The sequence below is a fragment of the Leopardus geoffroyi genome, chromosome A1 (assembly GCF_018350155.1).
Source record: "Leopardus geoffroyi isolate Oge1 chromosome A1, O.geoffroyi_Oge1_pat1.0, whole genome shotgun sequence".
Classification (NCBI taxonomy): domain Eukaryota; kingdom Metazoa; phylum Chordata; class Mammalia; order Carnivora; family Felidae; genus Leopardus; species Leopardus geoffroyi.
This window is the reverse complement of record NC_059326.1, coordinates 70,885,029-70,897,189: the sequence shown is the minus strand read 5'-3', so window position 1 is coordinate 70,897,189 and position 12,161 is coordinate 70,885,029. Positions and strand designations below refer to the sequence as shown.

Here is a 12,161-nt window from a genome sequence, read left to right as displayed (position 1 = left end):
ATCATGAATACTTAATGCCTCTCAAAAGTATAGGATTAAAAATTGGAATTATTACAGTTACTATATTCTCAACATATTTTTATGTACAGAGTAGGTTTTGGTCTTGTCAGCTTCAAAAGCACCAGCCAAAACACAGCCAGAATGAGTGCCATGAACTGAAAGCGTTGAGCACAGAGCCTGTGCAGATAAGCCAGAACTGTGGGCAGCTCTGTGAGTGTAGCAACAACAGGGCCTGCCTGTTAGTCCTAAAGATACATAAGCTCTTTGTAAGGGAAGCTCTGGAATGTCATCTGTCTTAAATTACATCCACCTGGGATTATGTTCCACTGACCAATATGGACAGATTACTGGAATTTGAAAACCTCACTTTTTTGGTAATTGACATTTAAACTGTTTGAAGTTTCCCATTAAAGTCGCTTAAGAAATTAACTGCAGATGTGGGAAGCTAAGTGTACAGTAGTCACAGAAATGAAGTCATCTGAAGGGTCCAAATAACTTGGAAGTGCTTAAACATAGTTAAGTGCATTAGGAGGAACGGATGAACTGGCCTGCCCCCCCAGGCTACAGTTTCATCACTTTCTCTCTGTTCCAATTAGGTTTCCCAGCCCGTTTTGAATGTAATTAAAAGAAAAGAGAAAGGCAAGAGGTTGACATGACGAGGGAGTACCCCCTAAACCAGAGTGCGGAATGAAGCACTCACTTGATGGAGGCTGAGAGACAGTAAACATCTCTACTGCCTCCCCATTGCCAACAGCCTGCCCCAACCCACCTGCTCAGCTATGCCCAGCCCCTCTGCCACGAGGCACCCCTACTCCACAACCACTCACTCCTAATTCTCCTGCTGTGCCTTTGCACAAGCAGTTCCCTCAGCCAGGAATGCCGTTCCCTCCCCTGTCATCCTCTCAAACCTGCTCAGAGGTCAGCTTCCCTGGGAATAGTCCCCATGCCCTCTGCAAGTCGCTCCCGCCTCTACTTTACCACTTCCCATGACACATCCCGTTTAGTCAACATTTACTAAGTACCTACCATGGGCCACAGCACTATCCTGGCTACTCAAGGAATAAAATATAATAGTGGCAGACTTACCTTTCAGTGTCTCATCTCCTGACCAAAGCACCTTAGACTACACAGTATCTTACAAAAGATGTGCCAACTAAAGTGTGTCCAGGTGCCTGGCATGGAAAAAAACCCATGAGAAATTTTCTTCCCTTCCTTGTTCTCAGGAGCTCCCTAGGACTATGTAGGGGCATAATTTTCATTCTTTTCGGGAGAATATATAAATGAATGACTGAATAATAAAATATAAGTATCTCTTAAGAAAACCATCAATATGTTCTAGAATTTCTTGTTATAAAGAAATATTCTATGAAGTAAATACTTTTCTCATTTACCTGCAGAATAAATTCCTACAAGCAAATGGTTTTGTCCTTACTAAAAGTCAAATTTAAAAATATCAAAAAAGAAAACCACATCAAGCAGTAAACCATATGGTTGTGAAGATAAATGTAAGTTTCTTATCCCTCATTAACAATAATGCTGGAAATACTAATATTTTTACTAATGCCTCAAAAACAGTACACTGATTAGTAAAATGCACATGTGTTAACAGTCCTGTTTCTATCTTTAAAAGTCATTTCTTCAGCTGATGCCTGGGGTCCTCGTTTTAGGAATCAAATGTGTGTCGAGCCTAAAAAGTGCTCATCACTGCTGGTCTCTGGCTAGTTGCTAATACTTAGAGGTTCCCACACATAACAATGTTTGCAGCCATCTGGTTGGTTTCAGACACTTGCTGATGAGCAGTCCTGCCCAGGCACTGCACAGAGACAGAAACGAAGAATGTGGTGCCTTGTCCTCAGGGAGCGTCCAGCCCACCAGGCATCAGATCAACAACAGAATTCTTCCCATATCAGCCTGTGGGTTCATTTCACTAATTCCCAATGGAGAAGTCATAAGGATACAGGGCTCTTCTCCAACAGTGGTCACTAATCCACGATTATAGTCAAGGCCAGAAGTCCAAGCCTTCTAGGACACCTCACCCTAATATCAACCAGGGTATGTGGGGTGGGGGTTGGAGAACAGTGTGGAATGGGGAAAGAAAAAACAAAAGCAGAAAAGAAAATTGCAGAATAAAAGTAAATATTGCTTTGGATCCTAAGATTTCTCCAATGAACTGAAAGACTGTGACTATTCGTTTAAACACGTCTTCCAGGTGCTGCGTTGATCCCGAGTTGAAAGAAAGAAGTGTGTTCCACAGGTGAGAAATTTTGAAATAAACAGAATGTACCTGGGACAGAAACACTGGCTGGAGGGATATTTCAACCACATAGACTCAGACAGACTGGGTTCTCCTAATGATACCTCGATGCCAAGGTAAAGCCACATTTTGACATTAAAATAGCCCCTCTATCCACAACTCATTTACATAAATAATGTAGAAAAGTATGTACAGAAGATACCCCTTTATGTTTTCAAAAACTCTTTCAGAAAAGGAGAATACTGAGGGATCTGAAAACAGCCCTGGACTGTGTTCAAAAACTCAAGCCAAGAAAGAACCTTCAGATTTGACATATTAAATTAGCAGGAATGTTTAGACAAATCTATAATCTAAGAAAACATACATACACCCACACTCACATAAAAAGTTTGCCTTTCCACCCTCTCATGTCAAGTGAATAATGAGTAAGGAATTCTGTTTACTGTGACGCTATGATGGTTTTTTCATTCAAGAATATTTAATAAGTGCCTACTATGTGTCAGGCACTATGCTGGGTGTAGGCATAAAGAGAAAACAGAGATTCCAGTGGAGTGGGTGAGACCAAACAAGAGGAAATGCACCCATTCATTCACATCATGTTGAACTGCAAGCATAATGAAGAACAGGAAGCTCTGAGGGAGGCAAATGGGGATGTGAGGGAGGACATGCTTCAGATGGTCGTCCCCCTCCCCAAGGAGGTGGCGCTTATGTATTATCTTGTTTCCTTTTTATATCCATTGTTTATCAATGTCCTTATGAGCCAGGCACCATGCATTCAGTGCATGAGCTCATTTAATTCTAACTGCTCTCTGTGGTTAAGGATCACAAGTTGCTTTTACAGATGAGAAAACTAAAGGGAACTGGCTAGTAAGTGGCAGGGCCAGGGCTCGGGCTCAGGTCTGTATGACCCTGGGGAAGTGTCTGAACTCCTCTAAGCCTCAAAGCCCATGGTCTGCCTTCCTTGCTTAAAAAAGCAAATGAAGGCCAATGATGCTGGAAGGGGTAGTATGTGTGAGAAAGGTGGAAGCAGGTGAGCTACAAAGAGTAGAAGGAACAAGACCAGATTCACCCTGAAGGGCCAAGAGAAGGAGCTCTAAGGACGCTAAGCAGAGAAGTGAAATGAACTGATGCGCGTTTTTTTCCTTTTCAAATTCTTATTTAAAATCAGTTACTTAACTGATCTGTGTATTTAAAAGTTGTTTGGAGGAAACCACAATGAGATACCACTTCACACCCACTAGGATGGCTATCATAAAAACAATAGAAAATAACCAAAGTTGGCAAGGATGCAAACTGAAACCCTTATGTATCACCAGTGGAATGTAAACTGGTGAAGCCTCTGTGGGAAACAGTGGGCTACTCAAAAAGTTAAACACAGAATTGCCATATGACCCAACAATTCCATAGCTAGGTATACACCCAAAAGAACTGAAAACGGGCGCTCAAATAGTTATGCATAAATATTCATAACAGCACCATTCACAATCACCGACAGGTGGAACAATCCAGATGTCCATCAACTGATGAATGGATAGACAGAATATATACCTACAGGAGAGTACTATTCAGCCACAAAAGGTAATGAAATACTGACTGATACATGCCATAACATGGATGAACCTTGAAAACATGCTAGGTGAAAGAAGCCAGTCACAAAAGGCCATATATTGTATGACTCCATTTATATGAAACATCCAGAACAGGTAGATGCATTGACAGAAAGCAGGCTGACAGTTGCCAGGGGCTGGTGGAAGAGGGCTGCCTGCTAATAAGTACAGGCAGAACCTGAAGATGAGAGGTGGGAGGAAGAGAGTCAGCAAATCAGAGAGAGAGGTGGGTGGTGTGTGGAATGGTGAGCCTTCTGGTTGAGTGGTGCAAGGTAAGCAGCCCTGGGAGCAATGTTAGAAAGGTGGGTGATAAGTGAGGAGACACATGCATGCCACACTCAGGGGTCTGGACTTCATGCAGCCAACAGAGGATATCATGGAATTTATGCTGTGTAAGGGGGAGATCAGAGCCCACTTTAGGAAGCTTAAGGTCAGTAAGAAGTGAGTGTAGGGGGTGGGGAGGAGCAGGGAGATTTCTAAGGGCAAATCCTCTCCCCAGTCTCAAGCATGTTACCAGGTCACCTGGTAAATTCCTGGCTTTTCTGCAGCACAGGGAGACACTCATGACCCAAATTCACAGCCTGGACCCTTGTCCAGGGATTGGAGGACAGGAGGGGCCCCACAAGCTATGTCCATACTTGCTTTCCTGGTAGAAGAGAAATTCTCTTTAGTGGCCCACCTCCTTTGCAGGTAAGGCATGTGAGAGGATTACAAACATGACATTAGCACAAGCTGGTTTTCTCATATTCACTGGGTATCTCTAGGTGAACCGTGGACTATGGGAGCTAGAATAGGCAGGCTCTAAGAGTTCTGTGCTCCACCCACTGGAGCATTCGTGGGTCAGTATGAAAGCTCTAGGAGCGCAGGAGATAACTAGAAGAGGATAGAATGCAGGCAAAAATCACATCTCCACTTCTCTGAGACAATCTTGCAGATTAGACTAAAATTTAGGGTATCTACCTCTAATTATTCCTGATCTCTTCTAGATTTTGTATTTCCAGTACAGCCAAATTATTTTGAAATCAGAGCCCCTCTGTACTGTGGCAGTCAGCAGCCACTTAAACTAAGGACTTGAACACAGCAAGCAGCTGGCAGCAGTCCCTGCTGCAGAGAGAGGGAAACGAAGACACCTCCTGTATGGGAGCTCTAAAGGATAAGAATGAACAATACATGAACAAAACAACCTCCCAACGTGGCAAGAAGAGTTCCAATCAATTACTAAACCCACAAATTTGGGGAAGGCAAAGCTTTTATCTTCAATCTCTGTTCAAACTGAGCTGAAAAAGGGACACCTGGGTGGCTTAGTTGGTTAAGCGTCCGACTTCGGCTCAGGTCATGATCTTATGGTCCGTGAGTTCAAGCCCCGTGTCAGGCTCTGTGCTGACAGCTCAGAGCCTGGAGCCTGTTTCAGATTCTGTGTCTCCCTCTCCCTCTGACCCTTCCCCATTCACGCTCTGTCTCTCTCTGTCTCAAAAATAAATAAACGTTAAAAAAAAAAATTGAGCTGAAATGGACCAAAATAACTAAAAGCTCAAAAAGCCATATATTTTATATTTCTGAATTCTCTAAAGTCCTCTTACTTTAAGTCAATAATTCCTTTCTAGATTCCTTCTAGATTATGGAATGTCAACCGATAAGAGGCATCTAGTCCAACCTCCTGTTTTAACTGTGAGAAAAATAAGGCTCAATTTAGACAAGAGCCTTGAACAAGGTCAAGGGCTAACTGCAGGGTCAGCACTGGACTAGAACCCCAGAGTATCTATCCAAGATCTTCTTGCTTATACCAGAGAATTAGTAATTTGATTTTGTTTTGAACCTTTTTTTTTTTTTTTTTTTGGCATTTGTAAGAAAAACTTGAATAGCACCAGTAGGGATATTAAACCACTTCTGATCTTTCAGAGCTTGTCTTAAATAAGTTTCTACTTTAATCTGAACTAAGAGTATTTTCCTGAAGGCAGAAATCATCCAAGGGTGAACTATGACTCATTGGTATAATCTAAAGAATCTATCACTGTTCCAAAGAAATCTACTTAAGACTCAAAACCTAAACATCACATTTCTATGCTCTGTATAAAATATGCACTAGCAATAGTTAAAGGATGAGAACAATTCATTTTTTTTTTTTTTTTTTTTTTTTGGGACAGAGAGAGACAGAGCATGAACGGGGGAGGGGCAGAGAGAGAGGGAGACACAGAATCGGAAACAGGCTCCAGGCTCTGAGCCGTCAGCCCAGAGCCCGACGCGGGGCTCGAACTCACGGACCGCGAGATCGTGACCTGGCTGAAGTCGGACGCTTAACCGACTGCGCCACCCAGGCGCCCCAAGGATGAGAACAATTCAAATGTCCATTGATGGATGAATGAATAAACGAAATGTGGTATTTACATGTAATAAAATATTATTCAGCCTGAAAAAGGAAGCAAACCCTAACACATGCTACAACATGGATATTGACATTATTCTAAGTGAAATATGCCAGACACAAAAGACAAATATTGCATGACTCCACTTATGTGAGAATATAGAATAGTCAAATTCATAGAAACAGAAATGGAGAATAGGGATTTGGGACAGGAGACAATGGAGAGTTATTCTATAGTGGGTACGAGTTTCAGTTCGAGATGATGATATAGTTCCGGAGATAGACAGTAGTGATGGTTGTACAAAAATGTGAGTGAACTTAATGCCACTGAACCATGAACTTAAAAATGGTTAAAATGATAAATTTATGTTATATATATTTTACCACAATAAAAAAAAAAGGCACAAATTTCCAGAAACACTGTCTCAAATACTTCACTTCCTAAATGTTCTTTTTTTATTTGGCAAACTTATACTGGGCACTTACTATGTGCTAAGTACTGTTTTAGGGCTGGGGTATATAGCAATGGGATAAACAGAACAAGTGTCTGCTCTTATGAATAGCTGCATGGGGGATGGGGTGAAGACAGGCAATAAACAGACAAACATACATTATGTCAAGTGGAAATGAATGCAATGGAAAAAACATCAGGTAGAGTGAGAGGGATGAGAGCGTGGAAATAGTTGGGGGGAAGTTGCTATGTTGTATAGGTGGTAAGGAGGCCAGTCTGCCTGGAAGTAATAAGGTGCCGCGGGGCACAGATCCGCTTCTTAAGTTCCTTATAAACCTTTCAAGGGAAAAGGTCAGTATAGAAATATTTCCTCTGCCATCTATGTGTTTTTCATTTGACTTAAAAAGTGATAGAAAGGACCTGGCTGACTCAGTCAGTAAAGCATATTACTCTTGATCTCAGGGTTGTGAGTTTGAGTCCCTTGCTAGGCACAGAGATTACTTAAATAAAAAAAAATTAATTAAGGGGTGCCTTGCTGGCTCAGCCGGTTAAGTGTCCGAATTTGGCTCAGGTCACGATCTCATGGTTCTCTCCTGGTCGGGCTGTGTGTTGACAGCTTGGAGCCTGGAGCTTGCTTCAGATTCTGTGTCTCACTCTCTGCCCCTCCCTTGGCTCACGCTCTGTCTTCTCTTTATTTGCTCAAAAGCAAATAAATATTAAAGTAAATAAAATAAAAATTTAAAAAAAATTGTTTTTTAAAGTGACAGGAAAACCAACTTCCGTATCTTTTCCGAAGAGGCATGTTTGTAAGGAGACAATTTATATCTCTCATTGCTAGAGCGCCCTCCAGTGCCTCTGTGTGAAAACTGCATTTGGCACAGATTTTTTGTTTTTGATTTCTTAAACTTTTGTATTTGGCCAAGAAATAAATACATATTGTCTTTGGTATGTATATTAAGGACATATCATCTTTCTCACAAACAATACTGTGACATTAAATAAGAAGACAAGTGTGCTTTAAAATGAGCCTGCACTACTTGTAAAGTGGTACAATGTATACATGTACAATGGTATTTTTAAATAATCATATAAACTTTCAAAAGGTTCACAGAGTCTCTTTTTTAATTCAATTTTTTACCAATGTAGAACTCTCAGTTAAACAGTGAACACATTCTACCACTGAACTGTGACCCTAATTTTACCGAAGGTGGCCAAGTAGGGCAATAAAGTAGGAAGTGTCTTCTAAAATTTTCAGTATTTACATGTTCCAAATATTCATATTTGAAAAGTGTCCTGCAAATACTTACAGAACACTCTACCTTCTTGGCCAGAACACAGTGAAGGGGAACAGGTAAGTAAGACATGCCCATACTAGCATCCTATTAAAATAGAATTTTTACTTTCTCACAGATATTTACTTTGAATCCTTTATTATAAAATCAGGCACCTCTGTCAATCTCAAAAGGCCAACTAAGAGGAAAACATCACATATGGTGTAGTTCAAAAGAGAACTTGCAAAAGGGGTAAAATTCCATAGCTGTTTCCAGAACCACCTACAAGCAAGGTCAGTGTGACAGCTGAGGCCACAGAGAGAAAAGCTGGCCCTGACTGACAGCCAGAGGGTGGGGTTCTTTCTAGGCCAGATGCTGACAACTGTGACAGTCTTGCTTACTTTACTGTGCACAGGCCTGCAGATGCCGAGGAAATTGGGCAGATGAGCCTCCAAAGGGCATACTGCAATCCAGGTATCTCAACCTTTCTGGAGGATGATCTGAAAACAAGCATCAAAGAGCTTAAAATGTCCATAGTCTTTGAACCAGCAAGTTCACATACAGAAATTCACCTCTAAGTACATGAGTAAGAGTTGCCACAGAGATTCGGGTATAGGGACATTATCTCTGCATTTCCCGAGGCAGAAAACTTGGAAATAGTTTAAATGAATAGCTGGAATTATATACACCCAAATATATATGTGACAGAGTCATGGAACAGTAGCGTACATCAATGCTCCAAGATTAGTTAACATCCTAAAACTTAACCAAAATATAAAATCAAAGCAACTAAATAAAAAGCCACCTTAAACTTGGTTTATGGAAGGAAGGGAAGGAAGATGTGGAAAAGGAGAGAAAGAAAAGAAAGGGGAAGAGAAGGAAGGAAGGAATAAATCTAAATTCTTGAGCCCATTTATTATCTACATCATTCAAGTGAGTTATTTAATCGATATGCGATAAAACATTCAAGTTAACGAAATAAATGAAACCTGTTTGAATTACAATGGATTTAAATTCATACCCAGTGACCTATATGAAAACATAAACGTTATTTCTTTGATCTTTTTATTAACTAATAAAATTCTGAAACTGTGGCCATCATGAGCAATGTGTAGAGGAATAAAGAAGCCAAATGTATCAATAGAACACAGCTCCAGTTGCACTCAGGGGCACCAAAGCATATTGTTTTTACAACTAATAACTCTTCCAATCTTAAGAACAGTCATCAAACCCATCAATAACCACTCCCCAAGGAACCCAGCTTTCTTCTCCCTGACTTCCTAAAATTTTAGCCACTGTACCTAAAATTTTAGCAGACTTCCTCACAGGGAGTCACACATAAAATAGCAGCTCCTATAGAGCAGCCACTACAACACCCAGTTAAGGAAACTGACCAAAGGCTATTCTCAGAAATTACATCAATCAGACATTGGCTGCTGTAAAGCCCTAACTGGAGAAAACAGTCACTTCAGGAAAGTACTGATGCTGAGCCGTGTCAGCCACTCTGTGGATGTGATTTCACTATGTATGATGTCTTCCCCAGGCTCATCCACAACCAAGCATATGTGTTCACTTTCTAAGTCTCATATGTAAGTAACTTCAGAGAATACTCTATCCTCAACACACCACATGGAGTATTTCTAGAATAGTAAAGTGCATACGTCACTCAAACATTCTGCAAGACAGGGGCACTCAGGAAAGTTCCTTGAGAGGGCAAAGACTTTGGTGGCCACAATCTGGGGAGTAGAGAAAAGCACATGTGGTAAAATTGTCCTCAACTCCGCTATGGGCCCATGGGGGGAAGGGGGTATAGGGTAATGGTTGTTTAGTCAGAATTCATCTTCAGGTCCTGGCCTTTCCTACCTACCTGCTGGCCTTTACCACAGAAACCATTTAGGTTACCCAATGTTCTTCCTCCTGGCCTGTACCCACACAGATGGTTCTAGTTCACAGCAAAACTCTATGACAGGGAAACAGTACAATGAGAGCTGAGGCACTACACGCTGGAATAGACAGATCCACAAGCAAAGGCTACTATTTAGTAGACGTGGCACAGCCTTGTTTTGGCAAACAGTACCTGCTGGGAGTTTCCCTTTGCAGGGATATCTTCTCCAGGAGGTACCACTCATGGACATGTGCATCTTCCGATTCAGGCCCAGCTACCACTTTTAGTTCTTACTCACCAGCTTGGCTGTTGCCCACTAGTTTTTCTCTGAGATACCTCATTTCCCACCAACCTCTCCGTCCAGCCCGAGGACATGTTCCCTGCCCCCAGGCTACTCCTGGTCTATGTACCCCGTCATGGTATTTCCTACATCCTCACAGTCTCCTCCCTCTTTCTCTTCTCTTCAGCCTCTTAGCAGAGGCCCTGGTCTACTATCTTAGGTCATCTTCATTTCATCCTACAGCCCTTCGCTTCTCTCTCTCTCTCACCCCCCCCCTTTTTTTTTATGTTTATTTATTTTTGAGAGAAAGAGAGCACAAGCAGGGAAGGGGCAGAGAAAGATGGAGACACAGAATCTGAAGCAGGCCCCAGGCTCTGAGCTGTCAGCACAGAGCCCAATGTGGGGTTCAAACCCATGAACCATGAGATCATGACCTGAGCCAAAGTCGGACACAACCGACTGAGACACGCAGGTGTCCCAGCCCTTCACTTCTCTATCTCTAGAGTGAATAACTATCCTGCTTTGCCTGAAACAGGTTTCCTGGAATGTGGGACTTTTGGTGCTAAAACCAGGAATGTCCTGGGAAAGTTGAGATGGTTGGTCACCTGCCTCCCGGACCACTTAACATTACTTTCTGCCTTACAACCCAAAACATATTTGTTTACAGCATCTCCTTTTAGCTTCTCACCATGCACTTGGGCAAGTAAAGTCAATTTCTAATGATGCCAATAAATATTTCAAAGTAACACTTCAGGGCACCTGGGACCTCATTTGGTTAAGCATCCAACTCTATTTCAGCTCAGATCATGATCTCATGGTTTGTGAGTTCGAGCCCCACATCCAGCTCTGGGCTGATGGCTCAGAGCCTGGAGCCTGCCTTGGCTTCTGTGTCTCCCCTCTCTCTGCTCCTCCCCCATGCATGCTCTGTCTCTGTCTCTCTCTCTCAAAAATAAATAAACATTAAAAAAAATGTTTTTAACTAATCAATCCGATTCATTATATTAACATACTTAAGAAGAAAAGCCACATGATCACAACAGATACTGAAAAAACATTTTATAAATTCAAATCCATTCTTTTTTTTTTAAGTTTATTTTACTTATTTTGAGAGAGAGAGAGAGAAAGAGCACGCGCGCGTGCGCGCAGGGGAGGGGCAGAGAGAGAGGGATACAGAGAATCCCAAGCAGGCTTCACACTGTCAGCACAGAGCTCGACATGGGGCTCAATCCCATAAACCATGAGATCATGACCTGAGCCGAAATCAAGAGCCAGATGCTCAACTAACTGAGCCACCTGGGCACCCCAACTCAAATTCTTGATCAAAATTCTAAGCAGGGGTGACCAGCAAAATTGCAGAGAAAGGAACTTCAAAAACCTCATCCTCTACAATAACAATGAGAATATTAGCAAAAATTGTCAGAATCAACTTTTTTAGAACTCTAGACATTAACCAAAGGCCTGCAGCAATCTGGGAGCATTTATTCAAGAAACACGGATGAATCTCAGTAAGAACAGCAAACCATGTGGGTTTTTGTTGTTGTTTTTTTAACTTACCCACGCCCTCTCCCCAGTTCGGTGGTAGCCTTAAAAACCAACAGTCATAATCCTTGTGAAAACCAGCAGCCTGGCAGCCACTGGAGGGGACAGGGTAGGGTGGGAGGTCTCTGAAAGCACCACACACAGAGAACTGCCACCTGGTAGCTCCCTGGAAGACTCCATTTGCAGGGCTCACCTGGCTTAGAGCCTGAACAGTGGGAACAGCATTCTCCCTGAGGGCGTTTGTCAAAACAATCAGAAGCAATTATTTAATAGCATCGCTACCTGAGATGCTGGATAACAGGGCAAACGACAGGCTAACCAAAAAGCTTAAAAGGAAAAGCTGGAGCCAAGAATATACAATGGAGAAAGAACAGTCTCTTCAATAAATAGTGTTGGGGAAACTGGATAGCTACATGCACAAGAATACAGACCACTATATTACACCATACACAGAAATTAACTCAAAATGGATTAAAAACTAGAATGTAAGACCTGAAACCATAAAACTCCTA

The 12,161-nt window shown here is 42.0% G+C and overlaps 1 protein-coding gene across 8 annotated transcripts in view; it reads right to left on the bottom strand.

Annotated features, from left to right (window-relative positions):
* Positions 1-12,161, bottom strand: part of CLYBL (citramalyl-CoA lyase) — a 260,795-nt gene that overhangs the window by 239,583 nt on the left and 9,051 nt on the right. The gene's annotated exons all lie outside the window — the stretch shown is intronic.